The sequence below is a fragment of the Crocodylus porosus genome, unplaced genomic scaffold (assembly GCF_001723895.1).
Source record: "Crocodylus porosus isolate Cpor-Errol unplaced genomic scaffold, CroPor_comp1, whole genome shotgun sequence".
Lineage (NCBI taxonomy): Eukaryota > Metazoa > Chordata > Crocodylia > Crocodylidae > Crocodylus > Crocodylus porosus.
The window spans coordinates 69,860,868-69,874,942 of NW_017728949.1; the positions used below are offsets into that span (position 1 = coordinate 69,860,868).

At 46.2% G+C, this 14,075-nt stretch overlaps 1 pseudogene; it reads left to right on the forward strand.

The window, feature by feature from the left end:
• Positions 1 to 7,681: 7,681 nt before the first annotated feature.
• LOC109322545 lies at positions 7,682 to 12,069 on the forward strand (annotated as a pseudogene).
• Positions 12,070 to 14,075: the final 2,006 nt, after the last annotated feature.

Sequence of the window (14,075 nt, forward strand, 5' to 3'; positions counted from 1 at the left end):
TCCTATGAACCCAGCTGACTTCCTGCCCTTTGGGCAGGGGGCTGGACTCGATGATCTCCCGAGGTCCCTTCCAGCCCTAATGTCTATGAAATAAATCTATGATTGCAGTGTGATCATTTGAAAAGTGATACTGTTCAGTGACAATCTGTAGGAGGTGCATGGGGGTGCATCCCTGACTGGTCATGCTGTAGCCGCTTCTGGGAGCCACTGTGGGGGGGAGGGCAGGGGACTAAGGTGGCACCAGTCGCCCATGATACTGTTCATTTGCCTACAGTATGATCCTTTGAAAAGTTCATTTGAAAAGTGATACTGTGCTAAGAAAAGCCTTCATGTGGTTGAAGTGATAAATCTGGAGTCTAGTTTACACTTAGGCTAGGGACAGAAGTTACACATAAACCGATATAAGTGATGGGAAACCAGTTTAAACCTGTAACAGAACAGAAGTTCAGGCACATAAGCCAATTTCAAAATAGCCAAACCTGGTTTAAGATAAGCCTGGATGGATGTAGTATCATACTTAACAAATTTGGGTTAAACCGGTCTATGAAAATTCTGTCCCAAATCCCTACCCCCCGACTCATGTCCCGCTCCCCCACCATCCCAGGATGCATTGTGTCCTTTGATAGCCCCCCTAGCAGGGCAGGTGGGATAGCCTCAGCAGTGCTGTCTGCCCCAGCTGAGTTGGGGCTGGCCCCTGATACATGGTTGTCACAGAGCTGAGGCAGCAATGCCTCTACTCCCCAGCCTGGTCCTTCCTGCATCTATCAGCCCTGCAAGGCAGCAGGGTGGGAAGAAGGGGAACAGAAACCCCAACCCTGGCTCCTGTCAGCCCTGTGGGGCAGTAGGTGGGGGGGGGAACAGAGCCCCCCCAGCCCTGGTCTGTGAGGATTGCCCCTCCCCCTCCTAGAACAAGCCGAGTCACTGATCCACTGGGGGGAGAAGGAACAGAGTCTCCCCTCCTGGGTCTGGGGCTGGCCCTGAGCTGTGCATCTGCCCACATGGAGGGAGGGGAGCCCCAGCCGCTGGGGTTTTCCTTCAGCTGGCCCAGGTTCCCTCAAGCCCCAGCCTGCCTAGCTGCAGAAGGGTGATCCCACACTCCCTGTGTGGTCAGGACAGTGTGAGTTACTGACATACAGTGGGAGAGGGGACAGGGGAATGAAGTCCCCCACCCTCCTCATCCCTCCCCAAGCTGGAGTCTTCCTAGCATGGGGGGAGCAGGCCCTGGGGAAGTCCCAACCTCACATGGCCAGGCTGGCTCCATAGAAAGAAAGATTGAGCCCCAGTGGCAGGTCTGCCTGGCACATCTTGTCAACTGCTGCTGGTACCGGGCTCCAGCAGGATGTGCCTTGCAGACCAGGGGGCTTGCATAAGGCAGTGGGGACAAGAGACCTTCACAGAGGGCAGGATCAGGTCCCACTGCCTGGAACAAGCCCCTAGGGCAGCCTGGCACAGCTTGCTGGCTGTCACTGATGCTAGACCCCAGTGGGGCATGCCAGGCAGCCTGTGGGACTTGCACTAGGCAGCAGGGCCTGATCCTGCCCTCTTGGGAGTGCTCCCATCCCTATTACCTGGTGCAAGGCCCCTGGGCTGCCTAGCAAATCCCACCAGAGCTCAGCAAGACGCACCGGGCAGCTCTGGGGGCTTGTGTCAGGCTGCAGGGCCTGATATTTCTTTCTGTGGAGAAGGAAAGAGAAAATACTGCAGTGCCTGGCACCCCCATCTGGAAAGACCCCAGCTGCTGGAGCCAAAACTGAGGTGAAGGGGCCTATCTAGGAGCTACAGCTGTGAGTTGCCACTGATTGCTAGAAAATGATTCAGAGGTTTGTTTTTAGGAACTGGCTTGTAGATGGAGTTGATATTCATTAGAACAATGATCCAAGGGAACAGCAAGGGTTAACTGGCTTCTAAAAGCCTGTTTGTGACAGTTTCCTTCAAGGCCCACTGTGTCTGAAGCCAGAAGACAAACAGGCTGGGAAATTAAAGATGTATTGTACTGCTCCCTGGAAACCAATAACAAAGATAAGGGACTCTGCAGCGTTGGCTAGGTCACAATGACCCCTTGATTTTCTGATTTTGGTGGATGGACCAAATTAGGAGGCCGGAGTTGCCCAAATTAAGGCACCGGTAAATGACCAAATTAAGATGTATGCATGTGATGGGTTTGTTGAAACAAAGGAATATGCTGACAGAACAGAACATGGACAATATGTTGATCACATGGAAACCAATCAATGGTACTCAGAAATGAAGTCATCAGAGGTGAAAAAATACAAAAGGAGGGGCTTCAGAGCAACAAAAAAGGTTCCCAAGGCCACCATTGATGGAGGGAACACCACCAACCCATCTCACCCATCCCTCCCAAGGCTTAAGATAAGCAGGGGAACGAGCAGGGGGCCGGAGACAAGATCTTGGAAATGAGCTGAAGACATTCCCCTGCTCTCTCCAGCCTTCTTCTTGTTCTCTGCTACTACCACTGAGTGTGTGGGGGCTGGGAGAGCCAGCAGGGAGCTAGGGGAACAAACCGGGAGCGGGGAGAACAAATGGGGGGTGGGGAGAATGAACAGGGGGTGTGGAGAATGAATGGGGAATTGGGGAAGGTCCTTCCTCCCCTCCTCCAGCCCAACCCGCGACTTACCTGGCAGAAGCCGGGTCCAGATCTCTGCAGCTTGCACCGCTGCCTGCCCGGCTCCAAATCTGCAGTGGGGGGAATAGTTTTATGCTCTTGACGTGCCTCTTGGAGCATCTCAAACCCCTTTGCAAGAAGCACATGCGGGCTCACCTGGACACGCCCAGGGGGTTATTTTGTTTGCTTTGCCTGTATTATACTTACCTGCTATCACTGTGTATCAATAAAAACTGCCTATTATAGAATGGAAGAAGTTGTGGTTGTTCTGAGGGTTTGCGTCTGCCTGAAACAAGGTATCAGGGCTGGGTCATAAATCCAGTGCCAACAGTCACTACAGGGCTGGTGAGTCAGGGCAGGCTTCTAGGCCTGCTCTAAGTGGCAGAGTGTGAGAGATGGGCTGGGGGAAGCAGGGGGGGTAGGGAGAGGGAACATGAAGCTAGGAGGCAGAGAGTTAATGGGATGGGGGTGGGTAATGAAATGGGAGATGCAAAGGAAATGCAGGTGGGGGAAGGGTGGTGAAGTAAAGGAAGTTAACCACTGAAGGATGAAGTAAAGAGAAGTATAAAAAAAATGTAAAAAAAAAAAAAGAGGAAGTAAATTAAAGAAAGTATCATGTTTTAATACTCTGGAATTTGGGATTGAATTGTTGGGAGTGCTGATTATGCTTCCTGGAGTGGCTGGGAGATGGTAGCGGTGAGGGAAGATGCTTTTTGGGGGAGCTGCTGCCCCTGCCCAGGAAAGAAGCCCCAGCTCATAGGGAACCAATCTAGCCCCCTACCTTGTTCCTCCTCCCACCCCCAGCAGACCCCAGTCCTGCACCTGTCTCTGCCCTGTGACCTGACTAATTGGCATGTGCTCTGCAGGCTGCTTGCAAGGAGTTACACCCCTGAGGGTGGGAAGGTCACACACCCAGTGGGCAGGAGGGGGAATTGGCTTTGTGCCAGAACCACCCTCTAAGAAGCTTGTCCACACAGAACAGAAGGGTGAAAGAAGGGACACTGCATCCCTAGGATGCTGGAGGACTGTAACTTGGGCAGCTCAGCTGTGGGGAGTGGCCACATATTAATGGAACACAAGGTGGGTAACATGGCTCAGAGATAACCCTGCCCTGGAGTGGTGTAACTTTCAGCCACCTAAAGTGTGCTTATAACTAGTTGCAGGTGTTAATGGGTGGACAATCCAGGAGTTAAGAGCTCCAGGAGCTGCTTAAAAATCAATGTGTAACAAGGCTCTAAGTCTCCAGAGTAAAAGTGGAGGAACAGTAATCCTTTATAACAGCAGGATTACTAACAGATGGGGTTTCCCCACTAGTTTTGGCTCAAATTTTGTTTCCTCTCTATTCTGTGTTGCCGGCTTTCTTTAGAGACTGTAGTGCATTTGGGAAACTTTCAGCATAACATCTATTATGTAATTTTATTATCAGTCAGAAATGGACTGGAAACCTATTGGTAATGTCTGATGTGTCATATATAATGGGTGCTCAAGTCTTATGGTTGTAAACAGAAGAAAAATTATGATTCCAGCTGGGCTTGTAGCTGGTGGTTTACCGAATATGCCAATTAGATGTGTAGAACAGTTTATGAAGATTGCCTCTGGTTACAATAAAGTGTTAGTAGGGATACATAAACCCTAACACCTAATCTTGAAGCTTCTTTGCATATAGCACTGGAGGTGTTAATTACAGTCTTATTAAAATAGCTTCTGCAATGCCTATGTACAACACCTCATTTTTCTTGCTTGTTATTAGTAGTCTGACCTCTGAAAAGTAGTTTAGAGATTTATAGTGATTATATAGCTGGGCTGGAATTTTTTATGTACAATATCTAGTAGGAAGATTGGCAAATTAAAAAAAATCACATTTAATTACAAAAGGAGTCCTTTTACTTTATGACTATTCCTATGAGACACCAAGCTAAAAGACTGTGCATGCAAGTTACATATCCTGTTATTAGAAAAAAAGTGTTAAAATAATTTTGCAACATGAACCTTAAAGAATTAACTACCAGAAAATAAAGCTATTCAGAGGTTCAGGGGAGCTGATTTTTGATTTTCAAGTTGCATATAAAGCTACAAGGTGTTTAATTCACGTGATTTGATTTTACAAGACTGTGTTGTTGTCTTAAATATCCACTCACTTTTGAAGTGCTTTATTTCATGTTGGCATTCATCAGGATTTATACTAAATCCATGTCAATTTCACAACCAATTTTTTTCTACCTCATGGAAATCAACACAAAATACGTTTAAAGCTCGCTTAGTTGGTTTTCACATTGTGAAGCAGGTAGGGTCAGCATTGCTTGCCTGTCACCTTCTCCCAGCCTTCCTATATCTCCCTCTTCTTGCCTGCCACCACTTTGATGTTGTTAGTTGTTGGGAACTGAGAGAGTACTCAGACCAGTCGTGGCTCTGTAGGTAGCCTGGCCTATTCAATCAGACCAGCTGCCCTACTGAGTCTTTTTTGCATGCCGATGCAGAAGTTCCCTGTTATGGGGTTGTCCTTATGGGTTTCTAAGGATTTGTTAGGGCTCCAGCTATCAAAGCCTAGGCTCCTTTTTCTCTCTGGCTCTGCACACCTCAGTCCTCAGACTCTGGGTTACAGAATGAGACTTAACAGCCATTTCCCCCCCTTTGGAGTTCCATCTTGGTGTGCTAGACTGAGTCTGCCCCTCAGCTTGAGATTGTGTTACCTCTCGGCTCTGTGTTCTTAGGGAACCCTTGCACACTCACAAAGAACTCTCCACCTCCCTGCCTCTGCCTGAACAAGAACTGGTTAGAGGAAGGACTTACAAAAGACAAGGAAGATGCAGTGGGAGATGCACCTAAAGCCCTCCAGACAGGGGTGATAAGAGTGAAGCAACTCCCCTGGTCTCATTTGCATTCAAGATGGAACCAGATGGCAACTCATTTACATGGGAGATGGGGCAGGCATGCACCTTCACTAGCGTTCAGGATAGAGAACAGAGATTCCAAGGCAAGGACTGCACTGAATTCTGGGATCAGAAAAGAAGGGGAGCACTGCATAATGAGGAATCCTTGCTCCAAATGCTAATCAAGCCACATCTACAAACACCTAGCTCAGCATTTATCAGACCAATTCTAGTAATTCCTCTACTGGTATCCAAAACACTGAATCTGTCTGTCTGTATTGTGAGCCCCCTCAGAGTAATGCCACCCACAGCCAGGAGTGATCAGTTCCTATTATCCAGCCATTGTTTACCCCTAACCAAACCTAGTGTTTGCCCTTGAGCCATTGTTAGCTCTCTACAAAACCCCTACCCAAGCTCAAGTTCCTGTCCTGGTGCTTGGATCCAGACACTGCACCACTTCCACACCTTTTCTGCCTGGAATCCCTCCATTAATTGTGCTCAGACCTCTGCCTGTCAGCCAGCTCCAACAACACCTGGGAACCTCGACTGGTTCAAGCGTCGCTCAGTGGTGAGATCCCAACTCTTTCTATCTCTCTCTCTCTCTCATTGACTCCAGGAACCTGACTTTTATTCTCCTACTCCAGGCATAGCTTTTTAAACCTGACTTTTGCTAATCAAACTCAAACTAGACTTCCCCCACAATCTAATTAAAACTATGTGATATTGTAACTGTTTGTCTCTCTCTTGTATGGCTATTATTACTGGTATCATCATAAATTCATATACCTGGCAATAAATAACTTTTATGGTCAAGCTGATTGCTATACTTTCTCTCTGAACCTCACCTACTCTTTCCTCCCTTTGACCTCCCAATTTGCTCTGCAGCAACATTTCTTTTACCAAAGCTAAAGATCCTTGTAATGCCCAAAACCACAGTGGGGTCTGCTCATCAAGGGGGTTACTACTAGGACCATTGTAACAAGAGATTGTGATGTGCTGAGTTTTGAGGCACATGAGGGGATCAGCTGAAAGTGCTGATCAGACCTAGCCTGCTCAGATGTACTCTGTTAGCATGTGTGTACGTGGGTCTAACTGCATTTATTATTGTCCTGCTGAAATAAAGGATGAACTGAGTTCAAGGCACATGAGGGTGTCAGCCTATCGATGCTGAATAGTCCGGACTGATTCAGATGTGCTCTGTCAACCCATCTGTTTGTGTCTGACTGCATTTTATTGTTGCCCTGATGAACTGAGTTCAAGGCATATAAGGGTTATTTAGCATTGACAGGAGTGTAGCCTGTCAATGCTAAATAACCCGGCCTGGCTCAGGCATGTCCTGTTGATCTGTGTGTGTACGTGCATACATGTGTTTGACTGATTCAGTGGTCAGAGGAACCCAGCCCGACTGAAACTGAGTCCTGCAAGATAGCTCCATTGAGGGTGAGGACTTGCAGAAGGGAGAGATACAGCTCCATGTAGAAATGCAAGTAACACAAGCAGCACATTGATAGAATTACAGATACCACCAGAAACATACCCGTAATAAATGAGCACACCCCAAAGTGACAGGCAAAATTGGCAACAGTTGGCTCCCAACCCCTATAACAAAAAAAAAAGGGGGTGGGGGAGAGGGGGGCACTCCTGCACCCTGTTCACAGCCTCCTCTGCCCCTATATCCACAACTTGGTCCTACAGTCTGTTGGTGTTACTGGGCATAATTTTAGGTAATTTAGAGAAATGAAAAATTACAAGTGTTAATGAAGTTTCTTTATTTTAGGCTTAGGCGAGCCAGGGCTTCCCCACCTTTCCCAACTTTTGTAACCCTTTTTTTGACTTTTGTAATTTTTTGTAATATTAGAAAATAGGATGAGTAGTAAGTTAAAACTGTTATTTGTATGAATAACAAGAATGTAAGGGCACTGCTTAGAGTGAGAAGGGAGGAGGGAAAGGGGGGACAACTAGTAAAAAACTATTGTAAAAAATGACTAGGATATAAATATATATTGTTGCAGGGCTAGGGGCACGAAATTTGAAACCATACAGTCTCCCTGCGCCTTTTACTTGAGCTCAAATAAACTCTATCTACTTCTCCCCCCAGTGTGTTTATTTGGCGCGATGCACACTGGGCAATGAACCCAATTGTTGCCTCCCTCGGGCACCTTGTGCCGGCAACAGTTTTTGGCGCCCAATGTGGGGCTCGAGGCTAACATTTCGCCTTGCCCGGATCCCTCCTGGGGTCGATGACTTGCGGCAACAACCGACGCCCAGTGCGCACCGGTGGTTTCATTGGGGGCCTCGGCGAAGACATGGTTTGATCGACCCCAGAGGGCACAATGGTGCAACGCGCTCAAATAGTGGAGAAGCGATCGTGGGCAACAGTATAGAACTGGTCCCTTGGACAAGGTAGGATAAGCTCAGCAGTCTGAGCATTGCCTGTTAAGACCTGGGGACGCCCAGTGTCTCCCTGGAGTATGGGGCAGGGACAGAGTACAGTTGACAGAGCACGGTGTACACCCTTAGAATGCGTTCTGACTAATTGAAAACTGTTTAAGTCAGATCTAATAACTAAAAATAATCTTAAAAGGTACTGTACAGTGGAATGGCCTCAATATCAACTGAAGGATCAGGAAAGGTGGCCTCCGGAAGGGTCAATTAACTATAATACAATCCTCCAATTACTCCTGTTTTGTCAGTGGACGGGTAAGTGGAATGAACATTTGTATGCACAATTGTTTATGGCTTTACGAAATAAGACAGATATTTTGCAGAAGTGTAATTTGACTCCGACAGGATCGGTAGTTGTCAGTGTTGAGCCTCAGCATTCCCCCCCAACCACTGTAATGCCAGAGCCGGCGTCCCCTTCGGCTTTAACACCTCCACCATATAAAGATCAGATGCCCCTGGGTCCAGAGATTCCTCCCTCAGTGGAATTTTATCCTTTACTTACTGAAACTGTAATAGCCCAGCCCGGGGCAGATGGGTGTGCAGCCCAGACCATGCAAGTATACACCCATGTACCTTTTAATCCGGTGGACCCGGCGACTTTTAAGGCACAGGCTGGAGAATTTTCAACTAACCCGAGTAAGTTTGTCTCTGTCTTTAAGGGATGTTTAAGCTAGTCACAAGCCTGACTGAAACGATTATAATATTCTTCTGCAAACCCTATTATCTGAAGTAGAGCGAAATCAAGTTATTTCCAAAGCAAGGGAGGAAGCACAGCGGAGGCATGAAAGGGATCCCGTCAATGTTCCTGGTCCAGCAGATGTGGTTCCCCTAGCAGACCCTAGATGGGACCCTAACAACCCTGTGGATCATACCCATCTTACCTCTTACAAAGGACTGCTTATTCATGGACTCAGGCACTCGGCTGTCCGACATAATAATTGGGCAAAGCCGTATGAAATAGTACAAGAGCCGAAGGAAAGTCCAGGTGCGTTCTTACAGCGCATCCAGGACGCCATTCGGCAAAATACCAATGCAGACCCTGATGACCAGGCGACGGAGGTGATTGTAAAGAATATTTTTACCAGCTGTGCAGCCCCTGATATAAAGCGGAAATTACAAAAAAAGAAAGACTTAATGGGTATGTCTGTAGCACAAATCCTGGAGACTGCAAACAGGGCATATACCCTCAAAAGGAAGAAAAGGAAAAGAGACAAGTTAGAATGTTAGTAGCAGCAGTACAAGCTGGAGTCAGAGAAAGGCCACAAAAAGGTGGGAGAGGCAGAAATATAAGGGGTCATGGGCGCGGGCGCCCTGGTCCACAAGAAAGACGCCTGGGACGAAACCAGTGTTACTTATGCTGGCAAGAGAAACCCTGAAAGAATGAATGCCCAGAGAAAGGGAGAGACTGTACTCCTGTAATGGCAGTGGAAGGACAGGAGTAGGGGTGTCAGGGAAAACGGACCACCCCACCCCCAAAACCCCGAATAAAAATGTGAGTGGAGAATTCAAAAATTAATTTTTTGGTAGACTCCGGAGCGGCATGGACCGCTATAAATCAACCTCTTCAACTTCCCGTAGTGGACTCTCTCACCGTGGTAAGTGCCACGAAAAAATTGGTCCACCTTCCAGACTGCCCAACACCCCTGCTAAGACAAGACCTGCTTTGTCGATTAGGTGCATCACTGCATTTCACCCAGGATAAAATAACCCTCACAATGCCCCCTAAAAATGCATAAATAATGACCCTTGCGATTGAACCCTCGACTATGAACGCCGCCCCCCCCCGGAGTGGAACCAGTGGAAAAACCAGGTATACCCTTTAGTGTGGGCAAGGGGGGTGCCCGGAAAGGCTACACATCAAACCCCCATTAATATCCAACTACTGCTGGAAAAAGGTCCAGTACGAATCAAGCAGTACCCAATCAAAAAGGAAGCCAGAAAGGGACTACAAGAAACTATAGACCGTTTCCTAAAGTATGGCATACTGCGAGAGTGTCGGTCAGCCTGAAACACTCCTATCTTGACTGTACTAAAGCCTGATGGCACATATCGACTGGTACAGGACCTAAGGGCAGTTAATGAACGAGTTAAAACTATTCATCCCCTCGTCCCAAACCCGTATACCTTGCTGGCTTCCATAGGGGGGCAGTATACTCATTTCTCAGTTCTTGATTTGAAAGATGCTTTCTTTACGATTCCAGTTGACACCCCCTCTCAGGAGATATTCTCTTTTGAATGGGAGGACAAAAAAAAAGTTAAGAAACAACTTTGTTAAACAGTATTAGCCCAGGAATTTAAGAACTCTCCTACCCTTTTCGACCAGTCCTTAGCTAAAGCCTTGGAGGAGTGAAATAATGAGCGTAAAGTTCGCTTGTTACAATATGTGAAAAATTTATTAATTGCTGCTGTAGATTTAATCTCCTGCCTTAACACCACTGTAAGCCTCCTGAACTTTACTGGACTTCGAGGATATCGAGTGGCTCAAAATGAAACTGAAATTGCTCTCCCTGAAGTACAATACCTGGAATTTCACATAAAACAGGGGGAGCGCCAGCTTTCAAGTGAGCGAAAGGAGGCTATATGCCAGGTTCCCACCCCAAGCAACCGTAAGCAGCTCAGGGCGTTTCTTGGTATGGCAAGTTTTTGCAAAATATAAATCTCTGAATTTAAACTATGGGCAAAACCACTATATAACTGTGTAAAAGGGGCAGACCATGACCCCTTTTATTAAACTTCAGAAGCCAACAAGGCATTTAAATACTAAAAAGGAAACTAATGGAAGCCCCTGCCCTGAGTTTACTGGACCTTTCTAAATCTTTCCAATTGTATGTACATAAACGAAAAGGGATGGCTCTAAAAGTGCTTACTCAATTGTTGGGGGCGTGAAAACATCCCGTTGCTTATTTCTCCAAACAGCTCGATCCAGTTGCCAAGAAATGGCCAGCGTGTTTACGAGCAGTTGCAGCAACTGCCCTAGTACTTAAGAAAGCTAAAAAGTTAACGCTGGGAAAAGTCATGCAAGTGTATACCCCTCATATGGTCCAGGCTCTGCTAGACGCGAAGGGGGGTCTCTGGCTCACCCAGGCTCGGGTGGCTCGGTACCAAGCTAAGCTGCTGGAGAACCCTAAAGTGACTCTGCAAACCTGCCCCTCCCTCAACCCAGCTACTCTCTTACCTGAAATGGAAGAACAAAAGCATAATTGTTTAGACATCATAGATACACAGTACTCCCGTCATCCAGACCTACAGAATCAGCCACTTCTAAATGCTAATTGTAAGTGGTACACTGATGGCAGTATTATTATTGTAGAAGGGCAAAGAAGGGCAGGTTATACTGTTGTAACCCTCTATGATATTATTGAGGCCAAGAGTTTGCCCGCCAAAACATCTGCTCAACTTACTGAACTGGTAGCCCTAACCTGGGTGCTAGAACTGTCAAAAGGGAAACGGGTCAACATCTATACCGACTCTAGGTATGCTTTTGAAGTACTGCATGCCCATGCTGGCCTATGGAAACAAAGGGAACTGCTAACAGCCCAAGGCTCCCCAATAAAGTATAGACCCCAAATTCTCCGACTCCTGAAAGCTGTTCAACTTCCCTTGGCAGTGCACTGTAAGGTGCATCAAAAAGAGAATCAAGACATAGCCAGGAGTAACACCCGTGCAAACAGAGAAGCTAAAAATGCTGCCACCCTGAGGATGCCAAGACCTGCTGACACCCATATGCATGCCCTCATTCCATCAGTGGGGGAGCTCCCAGATCCCCAGTACTCGTATAAAAAAACAGAGCTAGCCAATAAGCTTGGTCTCCAAGAAAAAGAGAGATGGCTCTACTCCACTAACAAAAAAATCCTCCTACCAAAGAGCCTGACCCAGCTGGTGCTGCAACGGTCACATCAAACTACTCATGCTGAAAGAGAAGCTCTCACTCAGTTAATGAACAAATATTTTCTAACCTCTGAACTTCGACCTCTGGCCTCCCAGATACAGGCCAGCTGTTCAATTTGTCAAAAGAATAACCCTCGACCCAGTCTCTCAGTACCTCCAGCCACTTTGGAACCTACCCCAGACCCAAAACTGGTTTGGCAAACAGATTTTACTAAGTTCCCCCGAACTCAAGGATTCAAGTAGCTCCTCGTTATAATAAATTGATTCAGTGAATGGCCTGAAGCCTTTCCATGTCGCAACTGTACAGCCAAAACTGTAGCTCTAAAATTTGTCCGGGAAATTATTCCCCGCTTCAGACTTCCCCAGTAAATAGAATCTGACAATGAAACACATTTCACTTCAAAAATCATCCAAAACATCTCAAATGCTTTACAAATCCCCTAGAAACTCCATACTCCATGGCGACCACAGGCTAGTGGTGTAGTAGAACATACAAATCAGACCCTCAAGCGTCATCTATCAAAGATCTGCCAGGAGGCCTCTCTGCAACGGCCCGATGCTTTGCTCCTTGCTCTGCTTCGCATCCGTGCCCTCCCCAAGAAAAAATTAAAGCTTAGCCCCTTTGAAATTATGTTTGAAAGGGCATGGCCTATAAACGAGACGCCAGTTCTAGCAGGAAAGTGGGAAATAGGATATAATATTTTGTCACAGTATATGTGTTCTCTGTCTGCTGTTCTTTCTTCTCTCCATAAGTACACTAAAAACTTGCAGCCTCTTCCGCTGAATACTCCAGTCCATTCGTTACAGCCGGGGAATTCCGTGCTCGTTCGTACCTGGAAGGATGAGCCCCTCCAAGAGAAATAAAAAGAACCTCACACTGTCCTACTAGTTTCCCACACAGCAGCAAAGGTCGACGAACACAAAAACTAGATTCATCACTCTCGTCTAAAACCAGTGCCTACTCCACCTGCGAAACAGTGAACTGTCCAGCCCACCAACGACCTTAAACTAAAGTTACTGTTTAAAAGGAAAAAAGTTTAGAATTAACAGTATAAATTCTAGTTTAAGTTTCAAAACTACTATAATATTTTCCTTTTTCACTGTAGACTTTCTTTTCCTGTTACCTTTTACTGCATTCTCCTTACATGCAGGGTGGGGAGGAGACCCAGCAAACCTTGTTACAAACACCTACGAAGCATTAAAGGTTACTTTTGCCCGTAAGTTTAACCTATCTAACTGTTGGATATGTTCCCAAATCCCTTATCACACTCCAGGACTCCCATGGCGAGCCATTCCTAGTAACTTGTCAGCTATCTGTCAGAAAAAAATAGCTATTAATACTACAAAATATCATAACTCTATCTTTAACCCCTCAGCATACCCCTCCATACCTAAAATCGCTCCTGAATGGCCACATTTAGGCAACAACTGTACCAAAGAAGCTCCCTTCAGTCTCTTTAGTTCCTCATGAAAGCCAGAGTGGAATAATTCCTATATCCCCCAGCCTATCCGCTTACGTTCAGTTCCCCCTGGGCTACTTTGTTATGCTCAAAATAAAACCATGAACCATACCTTGTTCGCCGGCAATAGTTCATGCCAATATTATCTCTCTCCTAATCAAAACATATCCATACCCTTATATAAAAGCTCTGGTTATGACCCGGGTAAAACTTGTTTTTCTTTACTCCAGATCTATCCAGTCGAATGCGAGAGGGGCTTAATGGAATGATGGGAAATGGGGAAACTTTTTGGATTTGTAGTACCTCGGCCTACAAATGGCTACCTAATGGCTAATATGGAAGTTGCTACATAAAATTTCTTGCCCCTCCCCTTCAAGTTCTAACCCACCTCCCACCTGGCCGCCCAAGACAACAAAGATCCCTCTATGCAACTCCGCCACCTATTAGTGAGGGAGACAAATTTAGCATAATCCTTCTCCCATCGTATAAAATAAACCGATTAGCTAAGCTGTATCGTCAACTTTCTACATTTCTTACAAAATTTGCCAATGACACTTTAGCTATTAAAAAAAGCCTTAACTCCAAAATTTATCAACTTCATTTATTATCTCTTCAAAACCGTCAGGCTCTAAATTACGTCTTAACATCTCAGGAAAAAATATATACTCTAATTAAAAACAAATGTTGTACTTATATCCCAAAAAATTCCCAAGATATTAACAAACATATTTTGTCGGCCAAACAAGCTTTTAAGCAGTGGAAAAGTCAAGAACGTAAACCCACTGTTTT